The sequence below is a fragment of the Macaca mulatta genome, chromosome 20 (assembly GCF_049350105.2).
Source record: "Macaca mulatta isolate MMU2019108-1 chromosome 20, T2T-MMU8v2.0, whole genome shotgun sequence".
In the NCBI taxonomy this organism is placed as follows: domain Eukaryota; kingdom Metazoa; phylum Chordata; class Mammalia; order Primates; family Cercopithecidae; genus Macaca; species Macaca mulatta.
In genome coordinates this window covers 59,258,803-59,285,429 of record NC_133425.1, presented here as the reverse complement: position 1 = coordinate 59,285,429, position 26,627 = coordinate 59,258,803, and positions in this window count along the sequence as shown.

Below are 26,627 nucleotides of genomic sequence, written 5' to 3'. Positions count from 1 at the left end.
AGCCACTACAAAGACATGGAAGCATGAAGGAACATTAACATTTTCAAATAAACAAGTGCGATGGTATATTCAATGTAGATTTACAGGGAATTAGGGTTGGGAGGGGAGACTAGAGAGATAGAGAAGTACATGAGAAGGAAGGGCCACAGTTGATACAAATGAAACAACCAAAGTGTTTAAAAGAACAGCTTTAGCCCCTGGTACAATGTGGAGAATGGATTGGATGGTAATGAGCCTGGTATTGGTTAGGTGTTTTAGGAATCCTGACAAAAGATGGTAAGGACTGCATCCAAGTAAGAACAATGAGTCTTAGAGCACTCTTTACAATAACTTGTGATGATATCACATTTGCTATGTGCCTGCAAAAAGTTATTCCCATTTCTGAATCTCAGTTTGTCTACACAACCCATAAGATCACATGTGCCAGATAGACCCCAAAGAGTCTTCCTTTTCTAAAATGTGAGACTCTATGACCCATATATCAGGTCTGTGAAGAATTTAAAGCATTTCATAGGTTGGCTTTATCCTAAAAACTCAATGAAGTTCATCAATTCAGTTCCAATAATGCAAGTGACAGTTCTGCCTATCTACATTGAGGAACCTTACTTTATTATGTCTCCATTAATTTCTATAAAGATGCTAAATTCACCATTTACCTTTTTTAGTGCAGCTGTGGTTTTCTACTCTTACTCCAAAGCCGCCTTCTCTGCACAAAGATCTATCTCTGTGTGTCTATCAACATTTGACATAATTCAAGTCCTTATTTTTATGGATAAAATGGTTGGTACCCTGCTAAGATCCCATGAAATTCATTTTAGCACATCTTTGGACCCATCATTCAGTTTTTTTGTGCTTTGCCCTTAACATCTTACACCTACAAACTTCTGAGGCTGGCTTTTTGGGCACTGGAACTTCCATACCCATGGGAAGACCCAGAAACACTTGAGAACTTACCATCCCACTTCCTCCAATTCCAGGCTGGCCCACACCCCATGACTGGTGGGGGAGTACAACAGTCCACGTCCTTTCTCTCAGAATGTGGTCAATGCAGGTGTAATTTCTTCTTCAAAGCTCTACTGCGGATGATGGTGCATCTGGGGCTTCACCTGAAATCGCTTCTTTGTTTGGCTTCTCTCCCTCTTAGACTGGCTCTCCTCACTCCTTTGCTATTAATAGTTCTTCCTAGGAGCATTTTCTTCACACATTTCAGTTGTACCTGAATCCTTCATCCAGGCTCTGCTTTTGATAGATGCCAATTTAAGACACCTGAAATGTTCAACGTTAGTCTTTTGTGTGGCTTTTGTTAGGCAGTTGATCCTGGAGGCATGATTACAGTATTTGGAAGCATAAGGGACTAATTCTTAAATACTTTTATCCTGTGCCTTAGAAATTGAAGCTAAACAAGAAAGAGATTGTGAGTAGCAAATGATTCTGTTCAGAAAGACTCCACTAAACATAGAAAACTAGCCAAGTGGAAGTCGGATAAAAGTGTCAGAGGTCACTGCAGAGAACATGAACACTGGTGGAAATAAACATTCTAGACCCTGTCTTATTTAAACAGGCCTCAGTCCTATCTGGATAGAACATCACTCAAGATAAGCTGCTTTTGTTCACATTCTGTGATTCTCAAATAGATGACTGAGAAATATGGAGAAAGGAAGTGACAGTCTGGGGAAAAAGTAATTGAGTGACCAGTTCTACCTGGTTCTAAGATAGTCTTTGTTCCAGTTTTCCAGCCTTGACACTGTTCTTGAAAAATCTCTTACTTCTCGCAAAGCCTTTCCTTGGTGGCATCATGTAAGATACCTTTCCCTACTTCTGGGTCCCAGAACTAGCCTTTAGCACCAGACCTTTCCATACCTATGTCTGGGAGAGTCCTATGAGGATGCTGTCAGCCACCAGAATGTACTACTAAACTATTACATCAAGCTTCATTTACATGTTGTCTTGGAAAAGAGGCTACTCAGCACATCTCTGTGTCCTAATACATCCCAATATATAAAACACAGACAAAAACAAAACATGACTTGTAGTCTCACTGCTAAACAGAATTTTCTGCACCGAGCTGTGGCTTGCCATTTTGTAGGTTTAGGCAAACCTGTTCCACAAAAGAGAAAAATCTAGATGTGTTAATTAGTGTATTTTAATCATCCCACAATGTAAATATGTATTTAAATATTACATTCTAACCTGTAAATATGTACAATAATTGTCAATTAAAAATAAAATAAAAATTTTAAAGGAATATCTAAAAAAAGGAAAAATCTGGAGTCCTTGCTATTCAGGCTATTTTATTAAGAAAATGGTTTATGATGGAGGTCTCTGATGATGCACTAATCACAGGTTAGCAGCCGAAGTAAATTGTAAATGCATGGTTAGCTTTTTTTTTTCTTAAGATTGAGCAAATTCATTGTGTCATTTTATATAAATTAACTCATATCTCCACCAGCACTCCAAACAGGACACATGCTCTCTGTCTTTGATGCATTCAATTTGAAGATCCATTTTTGGTCAAATATATACATTGGCCAGTTTGATATTATAAAATTTGAACTCTGCCACACAATTGCAACCCACAAGAACTCATTAAGCATACGGTTATTGTAATCCTAAAAGAAAAGTTACTCACTTTTGCAAATTCCTAAAGTTATTCATATATATTATCTGAATATTTCTGAGCCAATGCAGATGTAGCTATTCTGTACAAGTGCTCTTAAGATCGAAGAGCCACTGTTTCTAGGCTCAGAGGGTGGACATGTTACAGTTTACATTAATTATTTAAGCATGACTTTTCTAAAATGCCTATTCTCATATCAAGATATCTTAACAATATAAATAAAGTAGCTTAAGGCTGGACTAGGGCATTAATCTTTATGCAGTGTGAATTGTGGCAAGGAACTATGTCCACATAGGATAGATAAGACCTATTAAGTAGCAGGCTTTCAAAAAAGGCCAGATACTTATTAGATATCATATACACACTTTTCAGTAATATATGAGTTTACAAATAATGATGATATATATTTCAGAATGCTTTGCTCCTTATATAATATGTACGGTTAGAAACAGGGAATATGGAAAGAGTATAAGCATGAGAAAAAAATCAATTTGTAATCATTTAATGCACCACACTGGTCTATCCTAAAGTAATAGGCAGTTGAAAAGAGTGCAGGATATTCCATTTCTCTCACTGCTCAGTTATGAAAAAAAAAATGTGGTTGCTTCCATTTTTCAACATTATGCTAATGAAATGCAAATAGAAATGGTAGAAAGGAAAACTGGATGGCAAGATGAGACTTTCTGCTGGGTTCAACATTTTAGAAAAGAAGCCCACGGCACAAATCTCATTTTCTGTGTGAAGCAAGAAGGTTAAAATTTGTATTTAATCATGGATTGGACTTGCTACAGCTCTGAAAAGCCATCATAAAGCATTGCTAGCGTGGCCACATTTGTTGACCGGATAGTAGCATAAGATTCAATTTTCCACCCTTTGCAGTTCAACACAGATAAAAAAGGAGTGAAATGTATAAATTCTCTTCTCCAAAATGATATTTCTAGTTGATGATATTCAGCTGTATCAGAGTCTGCAAAATTTCTTGGCTTTCCAAAGGCAAGGACTAAAAAAAATTGGAAAGTTGACAAGTTGGCAACCTTAAAATAGAGATAAATTTTTAAAAGAGAAATTAATAAAAGTAAATACGGAAAGAACGTATATGTCCAGGGTGTAAACCGTCCTGCTTTTCAGCTGCCCAGGTCCTTGATTCAGCAAGGACCTGGCCAATGAAAGCTCAGTCCTTGTTGGCCCTGAGAAGTCCTGGTTTAGCAGAATGTTTTTTCTGAAATAGCATAAAATACCAATGATGCAAAGTGATTCTAACTTTTTAGGAAAATCCAAGTATACCAGCACCACATGCCACAATCAGGACCAAATGTAGCACCCTGGCTGTGATGAGATCAGGAAAAGTGAGAAAGGTCCCGGAGAATTGTCAGCAATGGCAAACAGGTATGAAGGGCAAGCAGTGGGGAAGATGGTTAGTGAGGTCACAAAAGGAGGGCTTAACCAGCTAACTGGCAGAAACACTGAGCCAGCTGGAATTAGCATAACTCGGCTGATAGAGATCCCAGATGTTAAGCCACACCGGAATTGAATTGCAGCGATTCTCCTTTATGGACTGACTAACTTTAAATTTACAATCTCCCAGCATTGTAATTTCATCAATTTTAAAGCAGTTTCACAAATTTTTAAATGTGAGAATTAAAAGAAACAAATATTTACCATGTATCTGACTTGATTCTTGTCACATAGGATGTCATAAAGAAATATTTTCCTCCCATTTTACTAGAAAAGACAGCATAAATTTTGCTTAAAAAGATTATCATGGATTTGTGTTTCCTCTGAAACATCAATGTGAAAATCAATTTGAAAATTTTTGAATTACAAAGTGTAATGTCTGTTCATTTACTGAGACTGTTGGGAATATTCAAACCATCTCTTGAATTTATCCACCAGCAAAAAGCCACAACTTTGGAGAATAATCAAATCAAGATAAAATATACTAAAGAATAGTCCTCAATTCAATTCCAAAAGTCAAATATAGGAGATTAAAGATGGAGACAGAGGGTATTCCTTATGATTGCCGAGATCTTAGCCGAGGGCCTGTGGCATGGCTGGTACATGTGCATGATTGGAGAGTGTGTCAGACTTATGAAGCTACAGTCCAGCGTCTATGAAACAGAAAGCGAAGACGACTATATCATGACTGCTGAAGGAACTCCCAAACCCATTATTGAATCACTTGTTTCTAATCTGTTTTTATTTTTACCTCTGTTGTCTAGTTGAGCTTCTGATAGTATTGCCAGGCCTGCAACTTCATAGCAATAGAAAAGAAACAAAACAAAACAACAAAACAGTATTTAAACTTGGCTTTGTTTGACATAAGCACAGATACTGAGTTACTGAATCTGGAAACAGCCGTGATTTCCTTTTACTAGGAGTTTTAATTTGGAAGACATAGAAATGAAAATGAAACTACAAAACCCCTGTTTGTGTGTTTCTTTGGTAGCTGTTTAGTGGGGCATTTTATTTAGTCGGTGTGGAATAACCTCAAGCTCCAGGGACCCAAACCCAAGTCAGCTTTCAACATGAGAAAACTCATTTTGATTCCCCCATTTGACAGAGGTGACAAACCTGTGCTGACCTTGGTGACAATTACAGGCAGGAGAAGGGCACGGGGTGTAGAAACAGCAGGCATCAGTGAGTCGGCTCTCAGAGGTAATGAGCCAAAGATGAGACTCTCTTTCAATTCCTCTGGGAAATTGCTAAAATTAGAACCTTTGCTGACTGTAAGTATAAAGCTAAAAGAAGGATTTGGGAATATTGAGGCCATGAGATTCAGACATAAATTTAAGACCTGTAAAATGAAACAAGTTTCCAAAGGTGAAAAGATTGATTCTTGAAGAAAATTAAACTTGATTGAAAGTGACAACAAAATCCATGTGTCCATAGAGTGTCATAGCTGGAAGGTCCCTAAGGAAACTAATTCACCTCCTTGATTTTATGGAGGAGGAAAGAAGCCCCGGAGAGCTTAGGTAACTTTCTCAAACAGCTGAAAAAGTTTGAGGCAGAGGCAGGTCTAGAACCCTGCAATTTGGAGTAATAGTTTACAGTTGTATCCCACTATCATAAATTGCTTCCTGTGTAGGAGCTACATGTTGTTATTTTCTTAGATATGATAGAGGTTAACTAAAATATTTCAAAGTGATATAGATTATTTCAAATACTGGAAGCTGTATTCGCCTTCACTAACATTCAGTCTTGTCCTTGATACATAGGAATCGTGACATTCACAGTGTTTGGTGTATGTGTGTGTTGAGTGTGTGGGGTTTCTAATAACTTTTTGGGGGACCCCTATGGATGTGAAATGATTAAGTAAGTGAATTATCAGTTAGTATTCAATTTTAAATCTTGTTGACTAACCCATAGATTTTAACTGAATTAAATGGGCTTTAACTCTAGGCATAAAAATAGAAAAACACATTCTTGCTTTATGAGCAAAGAAGAAAAGACACAAATTATAGTAATTTACCACATGACCATTTTCATCTTTGGCCCCAGAAAAGAATATTGCTTTCCCTTAGCATGACCATGGCCTTCAGACATATGTTAAGTGAAATTCCACGCGGGCCACAGCTTCACTTTGCGGATCTCCATTTTTCTCATGCGAGGGAAATCCAGAGGTGTAGGGCTTGTCTTGGCATTGTCCTGGTGGAATGGAATGCCCAAGATGCAGAGTTTTTATTATACATTATGCTAATTGTGGCCAAGACATGTATTTGGCTATGTCAATATTTGTTTTAACCTTCTACAATAATAATAATAGTAATAATAATAGTAACATTTTTGGCTGGTCACATGTTAAACATGAGCAAAGACTACACCTTCTCATAGTTTTGTCTCAGTAATTAAGTTCTTAAGAAGAAGAAAAAGGGAATGTTGTGGGCTTTCTGATTCTTGGTTAGAGAAGGAGTTTACCTCTGTTTGCCATTATTCATTTTTTTTCTATTCTGTTTCTTGAAACAGATGTGATGGTTGGAGAGCAGGCAGTCATGTTGGATAATGAGATTGAGATCTGTCACCAGGTTCTTGAGGGATTCATGGAACCACATCAGGCATAAACTGCCTATAGTTGGCCTAGGTTGAAGTGGAGAGTACTATCTTGTCAACTTAACCCATTGCTTTAAGTTATATATCGCAAGGAGATAAACCTTCTAATACATCACCCTTCATCAGAGAAATGATGATTTATTATTGGTACTTCTCTCTGGGGCTTAAATGAAAGCTAATATCTGTCTAAAATCAATGAAAATAGGGAGTCTTACTATTATTGATTCAATAGCTTTGTTTAGGAATTTGGGCCTAATAAATTAGAACAGTGTTTTGGCTGTACCTTGTTGATCAATTAAAAAAAAAAAGTTAGTTTACAGCTAAGTGCAGTGGCTCGTGCTTATAATCCTAGCACTTTGGGAGGCCAAGGCAGGCAGATCACATGAGGTCAAGAGACCAGGCTTGCCCACATGGTGAAACCCCATCTCTACTAAAAATAAAAAAATCAGCTGGGCATGGTGATTCATCTCTGTAATCCCAGCTTTTGGGGAGGCTGAAGCATGAGAATTACTTGAACCCCAAAGGCAGAGGTTGCAGTGAGCCATGATGGCGCCATTTCACTCCATCCTGGGCAACAGGGTGAGACTCTGTCTCAAAAAAAAAAAAAAAAAAAAAAAAGCTTTTATTCTTGTCACATCCTGTAATGTTGTATACTGAACAATACACTCAGTTTTCAAAGGGAGGGGAAATATTTGCCTATAAATATCACTGGTTAAAATATTAACTACCTTATAATTTCAACTAAAATGTTAGATAATCATCTATAGAACATAATATAAACAAAAATGTCTCTACATTCAACCCCATCAATATTATACCATCATCTATTGGCTTTATTGAATAATTATTGAGTACCCTGTTCTGTGCCAGGCACTGCACTCTGTGTCTTGGATATTTTGCTCTACTTCAATGCTCTTGAAAACCTAGGAGATAAACTTAGTTTTGCCAACTTTTGATTTAGTTCATTTTTCAATGGACTTTCATTAAGGCTTCTCTTGATAACATTACCCTAATTTGCTTGCAGGAATTCTGCACGATCCAGGCTTTCTTTGCCATCCAATATGGCTTTCACGTGACATTGAAAGAGAGCAAGAAAGAGAGAAAAAATACAGGGAGAAAGAGTGAATGCTGGCAACTGTTTGTGTGTGGTTGTGTGGAGGGATGTGTCAGTGCATATGGTCAACCTTACACTGCACTCCTAGATTCTAGAAAACAACATTTACACAGGGTTTTGAGTACTACAAGTGCTGACATCCACTGCCTTAGATTTGTCAGGCTGGTTACGGGGTTGCTCGGGCAGCTGGAGGGGTGCTCTTATTTTTCTGGCACTGTAACTGTACCTCCCAGCTGGGCTCAGTGTGGTCAGTGACTCCCTCAAGCCCCAAAAGACTTTGTAAATTTGAATACTACAAAAAGACCATGAAATTTTAAGACCTCTGTGCTATCTCAGTGTCAGCTGTGCATTCTTGTGACAGTCTTTGCATCCCCCCAAATAAATGTATGATTTTAAGACAGTACTAAGGTCTGGGCCGCCTAGTGTTTCTGTTGCCTGGGTTAACACTGATGGATTGGGTAGGCTCTCGGCATGGTCAAGAATCATTCTTTTTGCTCACCAGCCACAGGTACCTGTCAAACCAACTTCATTAATTTGAAATAATAGTGTCTTAAGAGCTGACTGTGTCAAAATAATAAAAGACCTGAATTATTAAATATCTTAAAATATTTAAGTATGGATTTTGTTTTGGGAAGGCATGTTGCTTTATTCCCTTCAAAAACACCGTAACTCCAGTGAATTGCTAATACTTTGTAGTGAAAATCAACTTTGATATTTAGATGAGGACTGCAAGACTGTTTTACTAAGAGATAAGACTAACTATGTATATTTATGTGTAGCCGTAATGTGTTTCAACATTTAGTTTGCTTTCATGTAGTACGTGCCAGGTGGGGGCTTGTGAAAAGTGCCCTACTTATATACAGAAATCAACTGCGTAGAGTTCCAGACCACAGGCAACAGGATGACAAAATTTAAATGAGTAGCATTTGAAGTTAGATTTGGATTCAAAAATCGATTCCTGTATTTAAAACATTTGTGTTTTGGATGATGTGTTATTTCTCTGTGTCTTTATATGAGCATCAGATATTTGTGGAAAGAAGCATTAAAGTCGGTTCCAAGCTCAGGGTATTTGTGTAGCCTTTGTTAGTTCCCTTCCAGTTCATAAGAGAGAGGAAAATATAACGACCCGGGAATTTGAAGAATGGCATGATCCCTTTTGGCAATCATAGAGAGAAAAGGTTATTACATGAAAAAGTATTGGACTAGAGCTTGAAGCAGGGATATTCTGCTTGGATAAGTTAAAATATGAGTAATGTTTGGAAGGGTAAACTTTGGTTGACAAAGGGGAATCATTTGAGAAAAATATTGGAGACAGTAATGCATGATGCCTGTGTAGAATATATGCATTGTCAAATTTACTTGAAGCATAATTTAATTATCTGAAACTATTTTCCTCTGCAATTTCTCAGTCTTATTTAAAATCTTTGTTGCATTATTAAGCCTATGTGTTTCATGATATTATTAGACTAGGTATTTCAAATAGCCAGAGCCTGAATTATCACACTTTTTGAATTAATGGAATCTACATGAACACTCAGTGAGTACCGAGCACATGACAGCCTAAGAATAAACTTATCATCTTCACTGTCTTCAATGAGCGCTTGACATGCACAGCTCCAGAAAAATAATACAATGTCTCTGTCACAATGTCTTTTTTTTTTTTAACTTGGTCTTCCTTTCTTTGATATAAATATGCAGAGAATTGTTTATAAGATGAGATCACCTGGCTCTCTTTGAAGTGTTTACAACAAAGATTCCCCAGGCTGTTAAAGAAAGATTATAGAAACTATCAAAGCCTTGTTAATGACCATCAATAAAACTATGGCTTAGTTCATCTCATATTAATCTAAACAACATTTTGTGATCCAAGGTCAGCCTTTCATCTTGGTTAGGCAATCAAACCATGAATGAAAATTCATTTTAGCAGTTATTGAGTGGCATAGGTATTGGGATCAGAAAGATCTTGATTTGATTCTTAGTTGTACCATTAACTAGTTTTACACATACAAATATGTTTTTATACATATATATCAGTTCTAATTTTCATCTTTAAAATGGGATGATATCTTTCTCATATAGTAGTATGTAATATTTTCAAGATATATTTTTTTAAAAATCTGTCACAGGGCCTAATAGTAAGATTTTAATAATTATTTTTATCTCAATCGTGTACAGAACATGTAGTATGTGCATGTATACACTAGACCCAATCACTATCTTAATGGAAATTTATAGTGGAGGAAGGATTCATTTATTACTAATAAATTATGGTAGGGTAAAATTAATCTTTAATAAATTCATAAGTGTAGTTCTGAAAGAGTGCAGATGAAAGAATGATTAATTTGGGCTTGAGAAATTAGGGCAGGCATCCCAGCAGCATTGACATTTGAATTTAGCCATGAAGGATGAATATTCTAATAATCTGAGAACGAAAGAAAGGGCATTTCAAATGAAGGAACTGCATGGAACTCAGGAACAGGAATAGCAGTCCTCATGAAAACTGGAGTGGAGAAAAGAGATTAGTATTATGGTCTCTAAGAGACAATGACATTCCTTATATTTGCTTCCATCTGAGAATCTACTGCAGCTACATTGCCATCTTTGCCTTCCTCCTCCTCCTCCAACTTACATTTCCCTTACCTCTCTCTCTCTCTCTCTCTCTCTTTTTTTTTTTTTTTATCATTTTGCATTTCATAAAGTCCTGCCACAGCTGTGTTTCCAGAACACCTATGTTTAGCAAAGGAATCACCAGTATACATCACTAGAACCATACATATTTTTGGGGAGGAAACACATACAAATAGAGGAATAGTAGCTTAGTAGCATGCATGCCACCTCTCCAAACTTTAATTAAAGCACATCATAATGCAGTCATAGATGTTTATACATTACAGGCAAAGTTCCAATGGAGAGTATCCCTGCACCCATGATTTTCTATATGTTATAAACATAGGAGGTAGGGAATATTGATGTGTTTATATGATGATGGTAGCTCACCATTTGGGAAAACTACCTTGCTAAAAACAGGAAGCTTCTGTAGCTCATTGACTGCCATTAGCTGGTTCCTCCATCTAGCTAACTCAGAAATGTTAAACTGTCTTCTAAGCAGCAGTATTCAGATTTGTCTTTTATCCAGCCAGCTTCTAGCTCTAGTCCCAACCATTGATTGAGTCTCTGCTATCCAAGTGTAGACTTTCTTTCTTTTTCTTTTCTATTTTTTTGTTTTGTTTTGTTTTGTTTGTTTTTTGATGGAGTTTCACTCTTTTTGCCCAGTCTGGAGTGCAGTGGCGTGGTCTTGGCTCAATGCAACCTATGCCTCGCAGGTTCAAGTAATTCTCCCGCCTCAGCTTCCTGATTAGTTGAGATTGGAGGCGACTGCCACCACGCCCGGCTAATTTTGTATTTTTAGTAGAGATGGGGTTTCACCATGTTGGCCAGGCTTGTCTTGAATTTCTGACCTCAGGTGATCTGCCCGCCTTGGCCTCCCAATGTGCTGGGATTACAGGCATGAGCCACTGCCCCCGTTTTCAATGAGAAGCTTTGATTGTCCTCACCTGGGTCAGGTGAACACTCAGCACTCATGGTGTGGGCCTGGGCACTGCAATTAACTTGACTGGAATAGAAACCCTGATATGACAAGAAATGCGAACCAATGTATCACTCAAGACTTTCCAGAACAATGGGGAAATGATATCCAGAAAGGTATGAAGGCAGAGGTAGCACTGCAAGTTTTAGAGGAATTATTACTCGGTAGCATAACTCAGAAGCATAAAGATATACTCTAGGAACTAACAGTGAGGGTCACCAAATGCCTGGCAAAATGGGGCAAATATTATTAATTATGCATGGTATTGTACCCCTGAAAACTCTTGAGTCTTTAGAGCCTTTCTCAAGCCAACACTACATGCAACCAGAACAGATTGCTTCAAGTCAATTTCATTAGACAAAACTTATCTGGCATCCTAGAGTTCTACACTACAGTCATAGAGGAAGTGAATCTCTGTGGATGGTACAGATGTAAAAATTCTTTAGCTTCTGGGCCTGTCTCCAGGTTTCTATCTCCTTGGTGCTTATATTGGTTAAAGATTTTCTAGGATAAAAACGTTAATGTTGCTATGACAAATGGAGATCTACACCTGCTTTGTATTCCTATCACTAGATTCTCATCCTAACTTGTAATAGCAGGGTACGTGATGAAGGATGAAGGGGAATATGAAAGGTCTGAACTAAAAATAATTTAAAAATTAAGTTGAAGGGGGAATAAAAATTAAAAAAACTGAAGAAACTAGAATATGAATATCTTATAAAATACCATATATATATAAAATGACATAATGAAACTAAAAGCATTTTGGAATATGATTTGGCTTCATTCATATGCTTTATAATCAGGTTTCTGAGCCATACTTGTTGTGGTTGACATAGGAGCTTATATAAGCAACATGGGCTCCCCATTTCTGGAATTACCCATTAGATAAGAGCAGTAAAACACAGGACAAAAAACATGTGTTGATCGCATCTCCTTTATTTTCAAACCACAGATCATAAAGATTTCACTTTCAGTAAACTAACTTGAGTACATGGAATCTATAGATGTGTTAAGTCACTAAATTAATGGAGGGCTCACTAATTCGATATAGAATGTATATACACATTCACTATGTACTCATTTTCACTATTTACCTATATTTAAGTCAAATACAGGGTTTCTTCAACTTATTTTAAGTGCTTACTGAATAATTATAGTTAATCTTCGTAAATTAATCATAACTATAAATTAATAATTGATTACAGCACTGCTCTTACTTGATATATTTGACAAGAAAGAATTATTAATGAAGGTTTTATATTGCTTTTGCCATTGGGGATTTTTCTCTGTAGACTTTGATTGGCTACAAATTCAAATACTCAACATTTTCAGGCTGATACCCAGATATGTGATTCCAGACTGCTTGGATTTGGTAGATTTGGATAAACTTTCATAGTCTCGTTTAATAAACTTATGTAACACTTAATCTATCTAAAATTTCATTTTATAAATTTTTAAAAAATAAATAGAAGTATTATGGGGAAAGATCATGTTATTCTAGATATTTAGATTCCATCTAGATTTAAAATTGTCCAAAAATAGGCACTTTATTTTTCTCTGTTTTTGCAAGGCATGGAAAAGCCTAGGAGAAATAATCCATATATATTCAAATTGCTATTGTAGTTATTTTTGTACCTGAACAATAAAAGAGTTGAAATTGGACTGTAATATTGATTGTTGTTGAATCCATTCGGAAAGCACTAAGTGTACTTGCAATTTAAATAGCACCATTTTATAGTGTTGATTTAATCCTGCATATAAATATGGTTTACTAGACTTCTAACAAAAGGAGTATAAATGGATAACGACATACATGGAGTTTAACATTACATACTTCAACCCACAAATGAATTAGATCAAGAGAGCTTTGAAAAGCCCACTCAGAATTGCTCTCCAAGAATAGAATACAAAAGTAGTAATTGATAACTCTTCCTGGGGACCCTTCCTGAGAATTTACAATAATTTGTGATAATTACAAACAGAAGATCAAGAACTGGTATACTGTTTCTGATTATTAGAAGTCTCTCAGTTTCTCATACAGTAGAGACAAATTATAGCGTAAAAGCAAAAAGTGAAAGCCTGTTTTATTTTTGTTTATTTGTTTGTTTTCTCCCCACACCCACACTCTGATATACACTATACACTAAGCACCAACCACACTGCTTGGCACAAATTAAAAATATTTCATGAAAATCTTAATAGGCTAGTTTTCAAAAAGCAAAGAGCTATGGAAGGAGGAATAATACCTATTTATAGTGTTTTCTTTAAATTTTGGTTGATAAAATAGTCTTTTCACTTATGCCTTCTAAGATGTTAACTACACACGTTTATGTTTTTTTCTTTGCCAGGAATTAATAAGTGGTAGATTTTCAGATGTGTGGGACTGCATTAGGGTTCTTCAGAGAAACAGAATTAGATAGACAGATAGGTAGGTAGGTAGGTAGGTAGGTAGGTAGGTAGATAGATAGATAGATAGATAGACAGACAGACAGACAGACAGACAGACAGACAGACAGATAGATAATTATGAGATTTGCTCTAGTAATTATGGAGGCTGAGGAGTCCCCACAGTATGCCCTCTGCAAGCTGGAGAACCAGGTAAGCCTGTGGTGTGATTCAGTTTGAGTCAAAAGGTCTGGAAACCAGGGCAGGTGATGGTGTACTCTCAGTCTAAAGCTGAAAGCCTGAGAAACTGGAGGACCATATGTGTAAGTTCCAGAGTCCAAAGGCCAAAGAAACTGGAGTTCTAATGCCCAAAACCAGGAGCTCCGGAAAAGAGCAGCTTCACCTTTCCTCTGCCCTTTGTTGTATTTAGGCCCTCAACAAATTAGATGACGCCTCCTCACACTGGGTAATGATGGATCTTCCTTACAGAGTCTACTGAGTAATGCCTTGCCAGCTATATGGGTATCCCTTAACCCAATGAAGTTGACACATGAAATTAAACGTTAAGCTGTTCAGTAATCCTATGGCTCAGGAATTGGTCAAAATAAGTCAAAAATGTCATTAATAATACAAAGATAAAGGCTTAACTACTGATTCATAAACTCTGTAACTTAAGTAGAAAGTTTCAAAAATGAACAAAAGGCTTACAATCTAAACAAATTACTAAATGAATTAAAGAAGTAATATTCAAAACTATCAAGTTATAGTAAATGTATCTCTAATGATTATACCCATCTTTATTGAAACAACTGCATTATGTGAAGTTTAAACACAACATGAACACATGTACATGAATGCATGCCCCACTTTCATATTGAGTGGCGTTTACTACTATGCTCACCTAAGCCTTGCGAAACCAGCTGACATTGATGCTATTGTCCCTCTGAGAGCAGCATCTCATCTCTATCCTTATGTGCAGTAGAGTACCCTTCTAATGCAAGCTATAGCACATTTGTGTTTTTGTTGCTGTGGTTTTGTGTGCTATTAAATCCTCAGTGGCCCAAACAGTGTTGGATACCTAGTAGGTAATCAATACATTTTATGGAATGAATGAAGATGACAAAATACTTCAAATCCTGTAAGTAACCATTGGTACGAATAAACTTCACATATTTTCTTGCTCTTAAAGTTGGACTCAAGTCCAAGAGACCAATTCAATATAAGCTTATATATTTTCCTAATACATTGCTCTATAATATTATCTTATCTTCCACAGTGACTTTTTCTCTGGTCATTATTTAGCAAATAATAATGCCGAATAGGGTCTATTTAGCACCTCCTGTGTGTTGTAAGATGTGTTGGCATCTTCTTAAAAGAGTCAGGTGCCTCTTTTCAAGTTATATTCCAGCTATTCTTAACAGAAACCATTTATGAAAATAGAATATTGGGGACACAATTATTCTGCCACATCTGAACCAGAACTGACATTAAAGTCGGGTTTCCAGAAGTACTTTATAACTCTGGAAGATATTTTCCCAAATAACTTTTTTTTACTTATCTTTGTTACATTTATTTGTGTCTTGTTGCTTGTTCCTAGAGGCTATTTTTTTTTAGGAAAAAAAAGTACATTGCTTTTATTAGCAATGCAGAAAGCAAGAACTTCAGCATTATTGTTATACAAATTATTTAAATAGAATATATTTTACAGAAAAATCTCGAGATTGTAAAATAGCTGTGGCTCTGTGGTTTCAACTTTGGTGACGAAAACCAAATAATCAATGTAAGTACCAGGAACTTTTTTTTTTTTTTTTTAAGACGGGTCTCACTCTGTCACCCAGGCTGGAGTGCAGTGGTATGATCTCAGCTCACTGCAATCTCCGCCTCCCGGGTTCAAGAAATTGTCCTCTCTCAGCCTCCCGAGTAGTTAGGACTACAGGCGCACACCACCATGCCTGGCTGATTTTTGTATTTTTATTAGAGACAGGGTTTCACCATATTGGCCAGCCTGGTCTTGAACTCCTGACCTCAAATAATCCACCCGCTGCAGCCTCCCAAAGTGCTGAGATTACAGGCATGAGCCACGAGCCACCACCCCCGGGCTAGCAGGAACTTTTTAGTAAGTAGGCTTGGACTCTTATCCCTGATAATTTTTAGCTTTGGAGCCTTGACCAAATTACTTACATTACCTTTTGAATCATAGTTTTCTCCTTTACTACATGCAATTAAAAATGCCTGCAATTAAAGGTCATAGAGTTTTGTAGAAAATGTATGCAAACATGATTCTCAGAAAATGACCAATGCATGACTTGGGCTATTGTGATTGTTTTAGAACCCCCTTTTCTGAAAAAAAGAAAACACTTAGTTTATCCCCATTCACATGCTAGCCACTTTGAATAATGTAAGTTGCATTCTATCAAATAATTGGTTCATACTTATAGATTTTTTCTTAAAACTATTTTTATTAACACGTATGAAATGTACATGTTTTTGGAATGTATGTGGTAATTTGATCATGCAATCAAATCTGGGTAATTGGGATATTCATCACCCTATTTTTTATGTTTATGTTTATTTTTGCTGGGAACATTTGAATTACTATGTTCTAGCTCCTTTTTTTGTTTTGTTTTGTTTTGTTTTAAAAGACGTAGGTTCACTCTTGTTGCCCAGGAGTGTGCAGTGTGCAATAGCACACTCTTGGCTCACCGCAACCTCTGCCTCCCAGGTTCAAGCGATTCTCCTCCCTCAGCCTCCTGAGTAGCTGGGATTACAGGCATGCGCCACCACGCCTGGCTAATTTTGTATTTTCAGTAGAGATGGAGTTTCTCCATGTTGGTCCGGCTGGTCTTGAACTCCCGACCTCCGGTGATCTGCCTGCCTCAGCTTCCCAAAGTGCTGGGATTACAGGCATGAGCCACTGAGCCTGGCTTGTTCTAGCTATTTATAAATGTGCAATAAATTACTGTTAACTGTAGTCAATCTAGTGATTTATCAAACAACAGGTCATATTTCTTCCATCTAAATGTATAGTTATACCCATTAACCAACCTCTCTATCCCTTCTCTCTACCTTTTCTGGTCCTCTGGTAACCACCAATCTACTATCTACCTTCATAAAATTCACTTTTTGAGTTTCCACATCAGGGCGAACATGAGTGAGAATGTGCGATATTTGTCTTTCTGTGTACCTGGCTTACTTTTTAACACAATGACCTCCATTTCCACCCATGTTGTTGCAAATGACAGGATTTCATTAGGTTTTTACTTCTGAGTAATATTCCGTTGTGTATTTATACCACATTTCTTCATCCATCCATTGATGGACACTTAGGTCGATCCCATATTTAGGCTATTATGAATAGCGCTGCAACAGACAAGGGAGTATAGTTATATCTTTGATATATTGATTTTCTTTCTCTTCGGTATATACCCAGTAATGGAGTTGTTGGATTATATGGTAGTTCTATTTTTAGTTTTTTGAGAAACTCTGTACAATTTTCCATAAAGACTGCATGAATTTACATTCCCACCACCAATGTACAAGGGTTCCTCTTTCTACACATCCTCACTGGCGTGTGTTATTCCTTATCTTTTTGATAAAAGACATTTTAATTGGAGTGAGAGGATATCTTATTGTGGTTTTTAATTTGCATTTCATTGATTATTAGTGATGTTGAGCTTTTTTTGCATATACCTGTTGGCCATTTGTATGCCTTTTTTTTTTTTTCTTTTTGAGACAGGGTCTTGCTCTGTCACCCAAGCTGGAGTACACTGGCATGATTATAGCTTACTGCAATCTCAAATACTTGGACTCAAGCAGTCCTCTTGTCTGAGCCGCTTGTGTAGCTAGGACCATTGGCACATGTCACAAAAAATTGATTTTTAATTTTAATTTTTTTTTTTTTTTGTAGAGATGGGGGTCTTACTATGTTACCCAGGCTGGTCTGGAACTCCTAGCCTTAAGCCACCCCATTCTCTTGCCTCAGCCTCCCCAACTGCTGGAATTATGAGGATGAGCCACCCCACCTTCCCTGTATGTCTTTTTTTGAGAAATGTTTGTTTAGATCTTTTGCCCTTTTTAAAAATGAATTATTTATTTTTTTGCTATTAACTTGTTTGATCTCCATAAATATTCGTTGTTAATCCCTTGTCAGATAGATAGTTTTGCAAATATTTTCTCCCATTCTGAGTTGTGTCTTCATTTAGTTATTTCCTTTGCTATGCAGAAGCTTTTTAACTTTGTGTAATTCCATTTGTCTATTTTTGTTTTGTTACCTGTGCTTTTGAGGTCTTATACAAAAAAAATCTTTACCCAGACCTGAAGAGCTTCTAGGAGCTTTGTAGTTTCAAGTCTTAGATTTAAGTTTTACACTCTTTTTACTTGATTTTCATATATGGTGAGAAATATGGGTCTAGTTCCATTTTCTGTGTATGGTTATCCAGTTTACCCAGCCCCATTTTTTGAAAAGTTTGTCTAATTCCCATTGCAGGCTCCTGGTGCCTTTGTATAAAATAAAATAAAATAAAATAAAATAAAATAAAATAAAATAAAATAAAATAAAATAAATTAAATTAAATTAAAATAAAATAAGATAAGATAAGATAAGGTGGCTGTAAATGTGTAGATTTATATCTGAATTCTGTATTCTGTTTCATTGGTGTATAAGTGTTTTTATGCCATGCTGATTTGATTACTATATATCTGTAGTATATTTTGATGTCAGAGAGTGTGATGCCTCCAGTTTTGTTCTTTTTGTTCAGGAAGGCTTTAACTATATGGGAGTTTTTATGTATTGTTGTAAATTTTAGGATTTTTTTTCAATTTCTATGAAGAATTAGTCGGCATTTTGATAGAACTTGCAGTGAAAATATATATTGCTTTGGGTAGAATTATCATTGTAACAATAATAGTTCTTCCAAACCATGAGCTTGAAATATCTTTCCATTGTTTATGTCTTCTTAAATTTATTTCATTAGTGTTTTATAGTTTCACTTGTAAACATCTTTCACTTCTTTAGTTAAATTAATTCCTAGGTGCTTTATATTTTTGTAGCTACTATAAATGTGATTGCTTTCTTGATTTCTTTTTCAAATTATTTGCTTTTGACATATATAAATGCTACTAATTTTTGTATGTTGATTTTTTATCCTACAGCTTTACTGAATTTGTTTATTAGTTCTAGCAATTTTTTGGTGGAGTCTTTAGATTTTTCTAAATATAAGATCACATTGTCTGTGAACAAGGCTACTTTGACTTCTTCCTTTCCAATTTGGATGTATTTTATTTCTTTCTCTTGCCTAATTGTTCTGGCCAGGACTTCCAGTACTTTGTTTAGCAAAAATGGTGAAAATGGGTATCCTTGCCTTGTTCCAGGTATTAGAGTGAAGGCTTTTGATTTTTCACCATTTGGTATGATACTGGCTGTGAGTTAGTCACATATGGCCGTTCTTACTTTGAGGTATGATTTTTCTCTGCCCAGTTTAATGAAGGTTTTTTTCATAAAGGCATATTTAATTTTATTGAATGATTTGTTTAGAATCTTAAAATGATCACATAGGTTTTGCTCTTCATTCTGTTAATGTGATGTACCATGCTTATTTGTTTGCATATGTTTAACCATCCTTGCAAACTTGGGATGAATCCCACTTGATCATGTTGAATGATCTTTGTAACATTTTGATGAATTCAGTTTACCAGTATTTTGTTGATTATTGTTGAATCTATGTTCATTGGTGATATGAGCCTGTAGTTTGCTTTTTCTGTTGTATTATTGTCTCATTTTGGTATCAGAGTAATTACTGGCCATGTAGAATGAGGTTGGGAGTATTTACTGCTCTTAATTTTTTTGAAGAGTTTGAGTAGAACTGGTGTTAGTTTTTCTTCAAATATTTGTTAGCTAGGACTTGGCAGTGAAGTTATCAGGTCTTGAGATTTTCTTTGATAGGATTTGTGGCTTTGATTTTATTACTTGTTATTGGTTTTCCAGGTTTCTTATTTGTTTATGTTATATTTTGGCTTTGATCTTATGACTTGTTACTAGTTTTTCAGGTTTTCTATTTGTTTATGGTATAAACTTGGTAAGTTGTATGTGTCCAGAAATTTGTGCATTTCTTCTAGGTTTATCACTTTGTTGGCATACAGATGTTCATAATAATCTCTAATAATTCTTTGTATTTCTGTGGTCACAGTTGCTATGTCTTATTTTGTTTCTGATTGTATTTATTAGGTTTTCTCTTTTTCTTAGGTAGTCTAGCTAATGGTTTGTGGATTTTCTTTACTTTTTTGAAAAACATTTTATTTTGTTGATTTTCTGTGTTTTTCTTTAATCTCAACTTCATTTAGTTTTGTTCTGATCCTTAACATTTGTTTTTCTTATACTAATTTTGGGTTTGGTTTGTTCTTGCTTTTTTAGTTCTTTGAGGTCCATCATTATACTGGTTATATGAAGTCTTCCAGCTTTTTTTCACATGTGTTTATTGTTATAAACTTCTCTGTTAGTACTGTTTTTGTTGTATTCCATAGATTTTGAAATGTTTCATTTGTATTTGTTTCAGAAAATAAATTTACTTTTACGTTTCCTTCTTGACCCATTGGTCATTCAAGAGCATGTTGTTAAATTTCCATGTGTTTGTGTATTTTCCACGGTTCCTCTTGTTATTGATTTCTAGTTTTATTCCATTGTGGTCAGAAAATATCATTGATATAATTTCTACTTTTTTTTGAATGAATTGAGACATATTTTGTGGCCTAAAATATGGTCTATTGTGGATAATGTCCCATGTACTGATGAAAAAGAAATGTATATTCTGTCGCAGATGGGTGAAATTTTCTGTAAAGGTCATTTAGGTCTATTTGGCCTAGTGTGTATTTTGACCCTGATATTTTTTTTGCAGACTTTTGTTTAGGCAATCTGTTCATTAATTAGAATGGGTGTTGAAATTCCCTACTACTATTATAATTCAGTCTATCTCTCCCTTTCCATCTATTAATGTTTGCTTTATGTACTTGTGTGTGTAGATATTCACAGGTATTATATCCTCTTGCTGAACTAACCCCTTTATCATCACATAGTGACCTTCTTTGTCTTTTTACAGTCTTTGATGAGTAGTCTATTTTGTCTGATATAAATAAAGCTACTTGCTCTTTTTTGGTTTGCACTTGCATGGAATGCATTTTTTCCATCCCTTCACTTTCAAGTCTATATCATAGGTAAGGTGAGTTTCTTTTAGGCAGCATATAGTTGGTTCTCATTTCTTAATTCAGTCAGCTCTTCTGTGTTTTTTAATTGGAGAACTGAATTCATTTACATTCATTGATATTATTGATAACTAAGGACTTACTACTGCAACTTTGTTGCTTGCCTACTTTATTTTGTAACTCTTCCTTCCTTCCTTTCTTAATGCCATTCTTTGCAGTTAAGTGATTTATCTGATAGTATGTTTTTAAGGGAGGAGACCACCCCTTATACTGTCTTATGACCAATTTTTGCCTCCAAAGAAAGAAGACTTAAAAACTAAAAGGCAGAAATGAAATCTACAGGCAGACAGCCCAGTGCCACACCCTGGGCCTGGTAGTTAAAGATCGACCCCTGACCTAATCGGTTATGTTATCTGTAGATTACAGATATTGTATAGAAAAGCTCTGTGAAAATCCCTGTCCTGTTCTGTTCCGTTCTAATTACCGGTGCATGCAGCCCCCAGTCACGTACCCCCTGCTTGCTCAATCGATCACGACCCTCTCATGCAGACCCCCTTAGAGTTGTAAGCCCTTAAAAGGGACAGGAATTTCTCATTTGGGGAGCTCGGTTTTTGGAGATGTGAGTCTGCCAATGCTCCCAGCTGAATAAAGTCCTTCCTTCTATAACTGGATGTCTGAGGGGTTTTGTCTGTGGTTGTTCTGCTACATTTTAACTTGTTGAATTTTTTTTAGTGTACCAGTTATACATTTTTGCATTGTGGTTTCCGTGAGGCTTACAAAAACCAACTAATAGATATAGCACGTTATTTTAAAGAGTTGACAACTTGATCATGAAATAAGTGTAAAAACAAACCAACTCAAACCAAAAATCTCAATTTTAACTCCATACCAAACATTTTGACTTTTGGTTGTCTCCATTTACATTTTTTAATATTGGCTATCTTTTAAAAGATTGTTTTTAATAGATTTGTCTTTTAGGCTTAAATTAGTGTTACAATTGGATTGCACACCACAATTACAGTAATAGAGTATTCTGGGGTTGCTTTTGTACTTAATATTACCAGTGAGTTTTATACCTTCAAATGCTTTCTTTTTGCATATTATTATTTATTTGTTTGTTTAAATGTTCATATTGAAGACTTTTTAAATATTTTTTTATAAGATGGGTCTGGTGGTTGTGAATTGTCACTGTTCTTGTTTGTCTAGAAAAGACTTCATATCTCCTTCATATTTGAAGGATAGTTTTGTTCTATTCTCAGATGGCAGTTTTTTCTTTCGGCACTTTAAAAATGTTTTACTCCCTCCTGGCCTATAGGATTTTCATTTAGAAGTCTGTTGGCAGAGGAATTAAGGCTCCTCTGTATGTTATTTGCAACTGTTCTTTTGTGCTTTTAGGATCCTAAATTTGTCTTTGACCTTTGAGAGTTTGATTATTATATATCTTGGAGTAGTCATTTGCATCAAATATGTTTGGCATTCTCTAATTTTCCTGTAACTGTATATCTATATCTTTCTCAGGTTTGGGAATTTTCTGTTATTATTTCTTTAAGTTTTCCACCTCTTGCTCTTGTTCAACTCCCTACTGAACATCAATAGTTCTTAGATTTTTTTGAGATAATTTTCTGTATCTTGTAGGAGATTATCATTTCTTCTCATTCTTTTTTTTTCCTCTAACAGCGTAATATCAAATAGTCTGTGTTTAAGCTCACTGATTCTTTCCTTTGCTTATTCCATTCTTCTGTTCAGAGCCTCCAATGAGTTTTTCAGTTTACCAAATTCATTTTTGATTTCTAAGATTTCTATTTGATTTTAAAAATCATTTCAATTTATTTGTTAAATTACTTTGATAAATTTCTGAATTGCTTTTCACTGTGTATTCTTAAATTCTTGGTCAGACAACACACATATTGCCATCTTGCTATGGTCAGTGACTGTTTTTTCTTTTTTTCTTGGGATGGGGGTGGAGGGAAGGTTATGGTTCCTAGCTGGCTGTTGTTTCTCATGATGTAGGTCTGTGTCTTTGCATTGAAGAACTAGTTAAATATTCCAGTCCTCTCTGTCTGGTTTGATTTTTTTCCTTCAATAGATTAGAAGTGTATTTAGCTAACATTGAAGATGCACCTGGAAAGAAAAACACACAAATTACAGTAACACTTGTAATCTATGCTTTTTCCAAGGGGATTTTGTGAACTTCAATATTTAAATGGGAAAGAGCAAGCAGGAGGGGAAAAAAAGATAGGAAGTGTAGGCAGTGAGTCAAGTGGTTACATTCTCATGAAGCTCTAATTAGCATATGTAAATCTACATTTTACATGTGAAAAGAGAGTAGAGAAAAAAATCAATTATGCACTGTTTCACACTTAGTGTATCTACATTTTATATAAGATAAAGTAAACATTTGAAAAGAAAATGTAAAGAAGAAGTAAAGGAGATGAGGCTATGACATGTGATTGAACAAAAAGAAGACAGCTTTGATGACTCAGTTTCCAAGCTTAACTTTCCCTTTGGCATAGTGAGTTTCATGTCCCAAGATTCTATTTCTTTTTTCTAATTTTCCCCCATTCTTCAAAATCTCAGAGAAAATATTGCAGAAGAAATATGTGTGTGTGTGTGTGTGTGTGTGTGTGTGTGTGTGTACACATACACATATAGTCTTTATGCTTCTTCTCTTTTGGGATCCTGTTTTGGCTAATTTTTTTTTTTTAGTTGGCTAAAACATTTTTCTTTTTTTTTTTTTTTGAGATGGAGTCTCGCTCCGGGGCCCAGGTTGGAGTGCAGTAGTGCGATCTCGGCTCACTGCAAGCTCCACTTCCCAGGTTCATGCCATTCTCCTGCCTCAGCCTCCTGAGTAGCTGGGACTACAGGCGCCCGCCACCACGCCCGGCTAATTTTTTGTGTTTTTAGTAAAGACAGGGTTTCACCATGTTCGCCAGGATGGTCTCGAGCTCCTGACCTCGTAATCCACCCGCCTTGGCCTCCCAAAGTGCTGGGATTACACCAAGTTCGGCGGCTAAGACATTTTAAAACATTTACGTAGTTGGCACCACTGTTTACTTCCTTTCTTAAAATTGTTCTATTTATTTTTATTCCACCTTATTCCTCCTTTCTGCCATCTTCAGTTTCTTTTGCATTGCGCTGCAACCAGCCTCCGGGGGATGTCCTTACAATCAGGTACACTGTGAAAGCATTTTATCTTGTAGCATTTTCCTCTTTGGAGGAACCCAAGATTTGATGTAAAAATAGGACCCTTGATTTTTGGGGGATCTGTGTTCTGCCTTCCAGCTGTGCTTGCTTCTCACGTATTTGAATATTAGGCCCTAAAATCTACATGTTTCCTTCCCATATTCACCACAGGGCTCCATCAAGAAGCTGGTATTCTAATTAAGAAACAAACTAAGTTTGAGAGCCAAAATAGAAATTTCTATCATTTAGCTGACTCCCCTCAAACACTTTTATACAAAAAATTTACATCTTTATAAAGGTTTCCACTTGGAAGGGTGTCTGCCTGTGTATGTTAGAAACTCATAGCACTGTTTTAGATTTGTAAGTAATACCTTTGTTTAAGGTACTTTTCCTGGACATCTCAACTGAACTTTTACTTATACCACTGTTTCTTCTTGGTTTGAGCAAATGACGGTACAATATTTAGGCCTAATATTTTGGTTCTGTGCTTTGAGACACAAATTTTCTACCTTGTATCACTTATGAGTTGTCCCTTTAGAAATTCAAATTCAGGCTTACCTAGGTAGCAATTATTTGGTACGGAAAACAGAAAATCAAGAGATAGGGAGTCTAAGGTATAGGAGAGAAACTGAAAACTAGCAAATGAAGAATCTTATACATTTGTAAGATCTGCTTCTATATGTATCTATGTCTATCTATATATTTATATGTGTCTCATGTATGTGATATTGCATACCAAAAGATATAAGAGCTGTAATTATTGGCTTAAAACTTAAACGAAGCACTCAAACCAAATATTGTATCAAAAATATAAAAGCTAGCTCAAATGCCTTTTAGTTCACAGAATTTTAGTAATCTTTGGTTAATGAGACAGTTTTAGAATTATTGGTAAGAAATTTTAAAAGGCTTCAAAATTTAATTTAGACATTTGGTCTGAATTAGGCAGGTCAGATTTTGTCTGCTGGATGGTTTAAGGTTATAAACTACTTCTGTGATATTTTTGATAATTGTTTAAGGTGTCTGTATTAGAGCCATTAATTTCTAGGCTGTAAAACAAATGGCCATGATAAGGCCTAGTGACATGTGGAGCTCCCCTGGGCCCAACTCTGCCTCCTGGCTATGCCGGGAAGGTTCAGGCCTCATCTGCAGCTCTGCCCTTTGTCCTAGACTCTGCATCTGATTCATAATTAAAATTGCTTACTTCCTAGTTTTTTCACTAAATATAAGTTAACATTAAAACAAATGTATGTAATTAAAACAACTATGTATAAGATACAAAATTATTCATGCAAAATCCATAAGGAAAGTAGGACGTGTTTTTTGTTAAAAAGAGAAAAATAGTAAGGCAGCATGGGAATATGGTTTTTGCTCAAGTATAGTAAATTTGCCTAGAGTTAAAAAAAAAAAAAAAGAACTAAAGGAATAAAAAAAAGATAGGTAAAACCATATGGATATAAAAAGTTGGGGAAAACAGTAAATTTATATATAGGCAAGATGATCTCGGAGTATAAGGAGAAGTTATAGCCACTTGCAATAAACCTTCACCTTCTGCTACCAAATCCCAAAATGAAACACCAAACCAGCTCCTTACCTGAAGATAGGGTCCAAGCTGAAAACTTCTCTTTACTATATCAGATGTTGGAAACTTGCCTTCCTTATTGGAAATCAATAAAAACTCTCAGAAAAAGAAGTTCCATAGCACAATAAACCTCACATCTCAACCAAAATTTTTGGGAGATCCAGATCTCTGGAGGGAGAAGCTCCCAGACCCCCGCAAATTGTCCAATTGATCAGAGTCATAAAGAGCTCTACCTGATACCAGAACCCCAATAGGAGAGTTGTTGCAGGCCACAGACCAACCCCACTCAGAGTATCCCTTTGTAGTTACCAAAACGTAAACCAAAAAGTGACTGAGGGAGGTGTCTCAATTGATCAGAGGTTTATTTAGCCAAGGTTGAGGATGTGCCTGGGCAAAAATACACAAATCATAGGAGCATCTGTGAGCTCTGATTTTTTTACTGCATTAGTTTTTATGCTTTGAGATTGTTTATAATTTACATATTAAATATTTTATATTTTTTCCCACTAGGTCATTGCCTCCTTTTTGGCAATAGATGGTGCCTATAAACCAGGTTTGCCTTGGCTACAGCAAATGACTAGAGCCCTATGGTTCCAGAATGAGAAATGCCCTTAAGGGGACATTCAGGCAGTGTGGAAAGGCTGGCTAAGGATTCATGCTCAGGGAAATGTGAAAGGTACATCTTACAGCATGGTGCTACTAAATAACCACTCCGATTCGGTGTCTCCCCTTTTTCCCAGTTGCAAAGCAGAGTGAGGACAGTCAGTCCCGCCTCCTCTCTTTGTCTCTTGGTGTCCTCAAAACTGTGTCTCCTTTCATGCATTTTTGATGCTTCCGGTGGTCTGAGGCCTGGGTAGGTGTCCTCCCAAAGAACTGAAGATGGGAAAGCTAGTTGAACACCTGAACCTGACATTTTTCC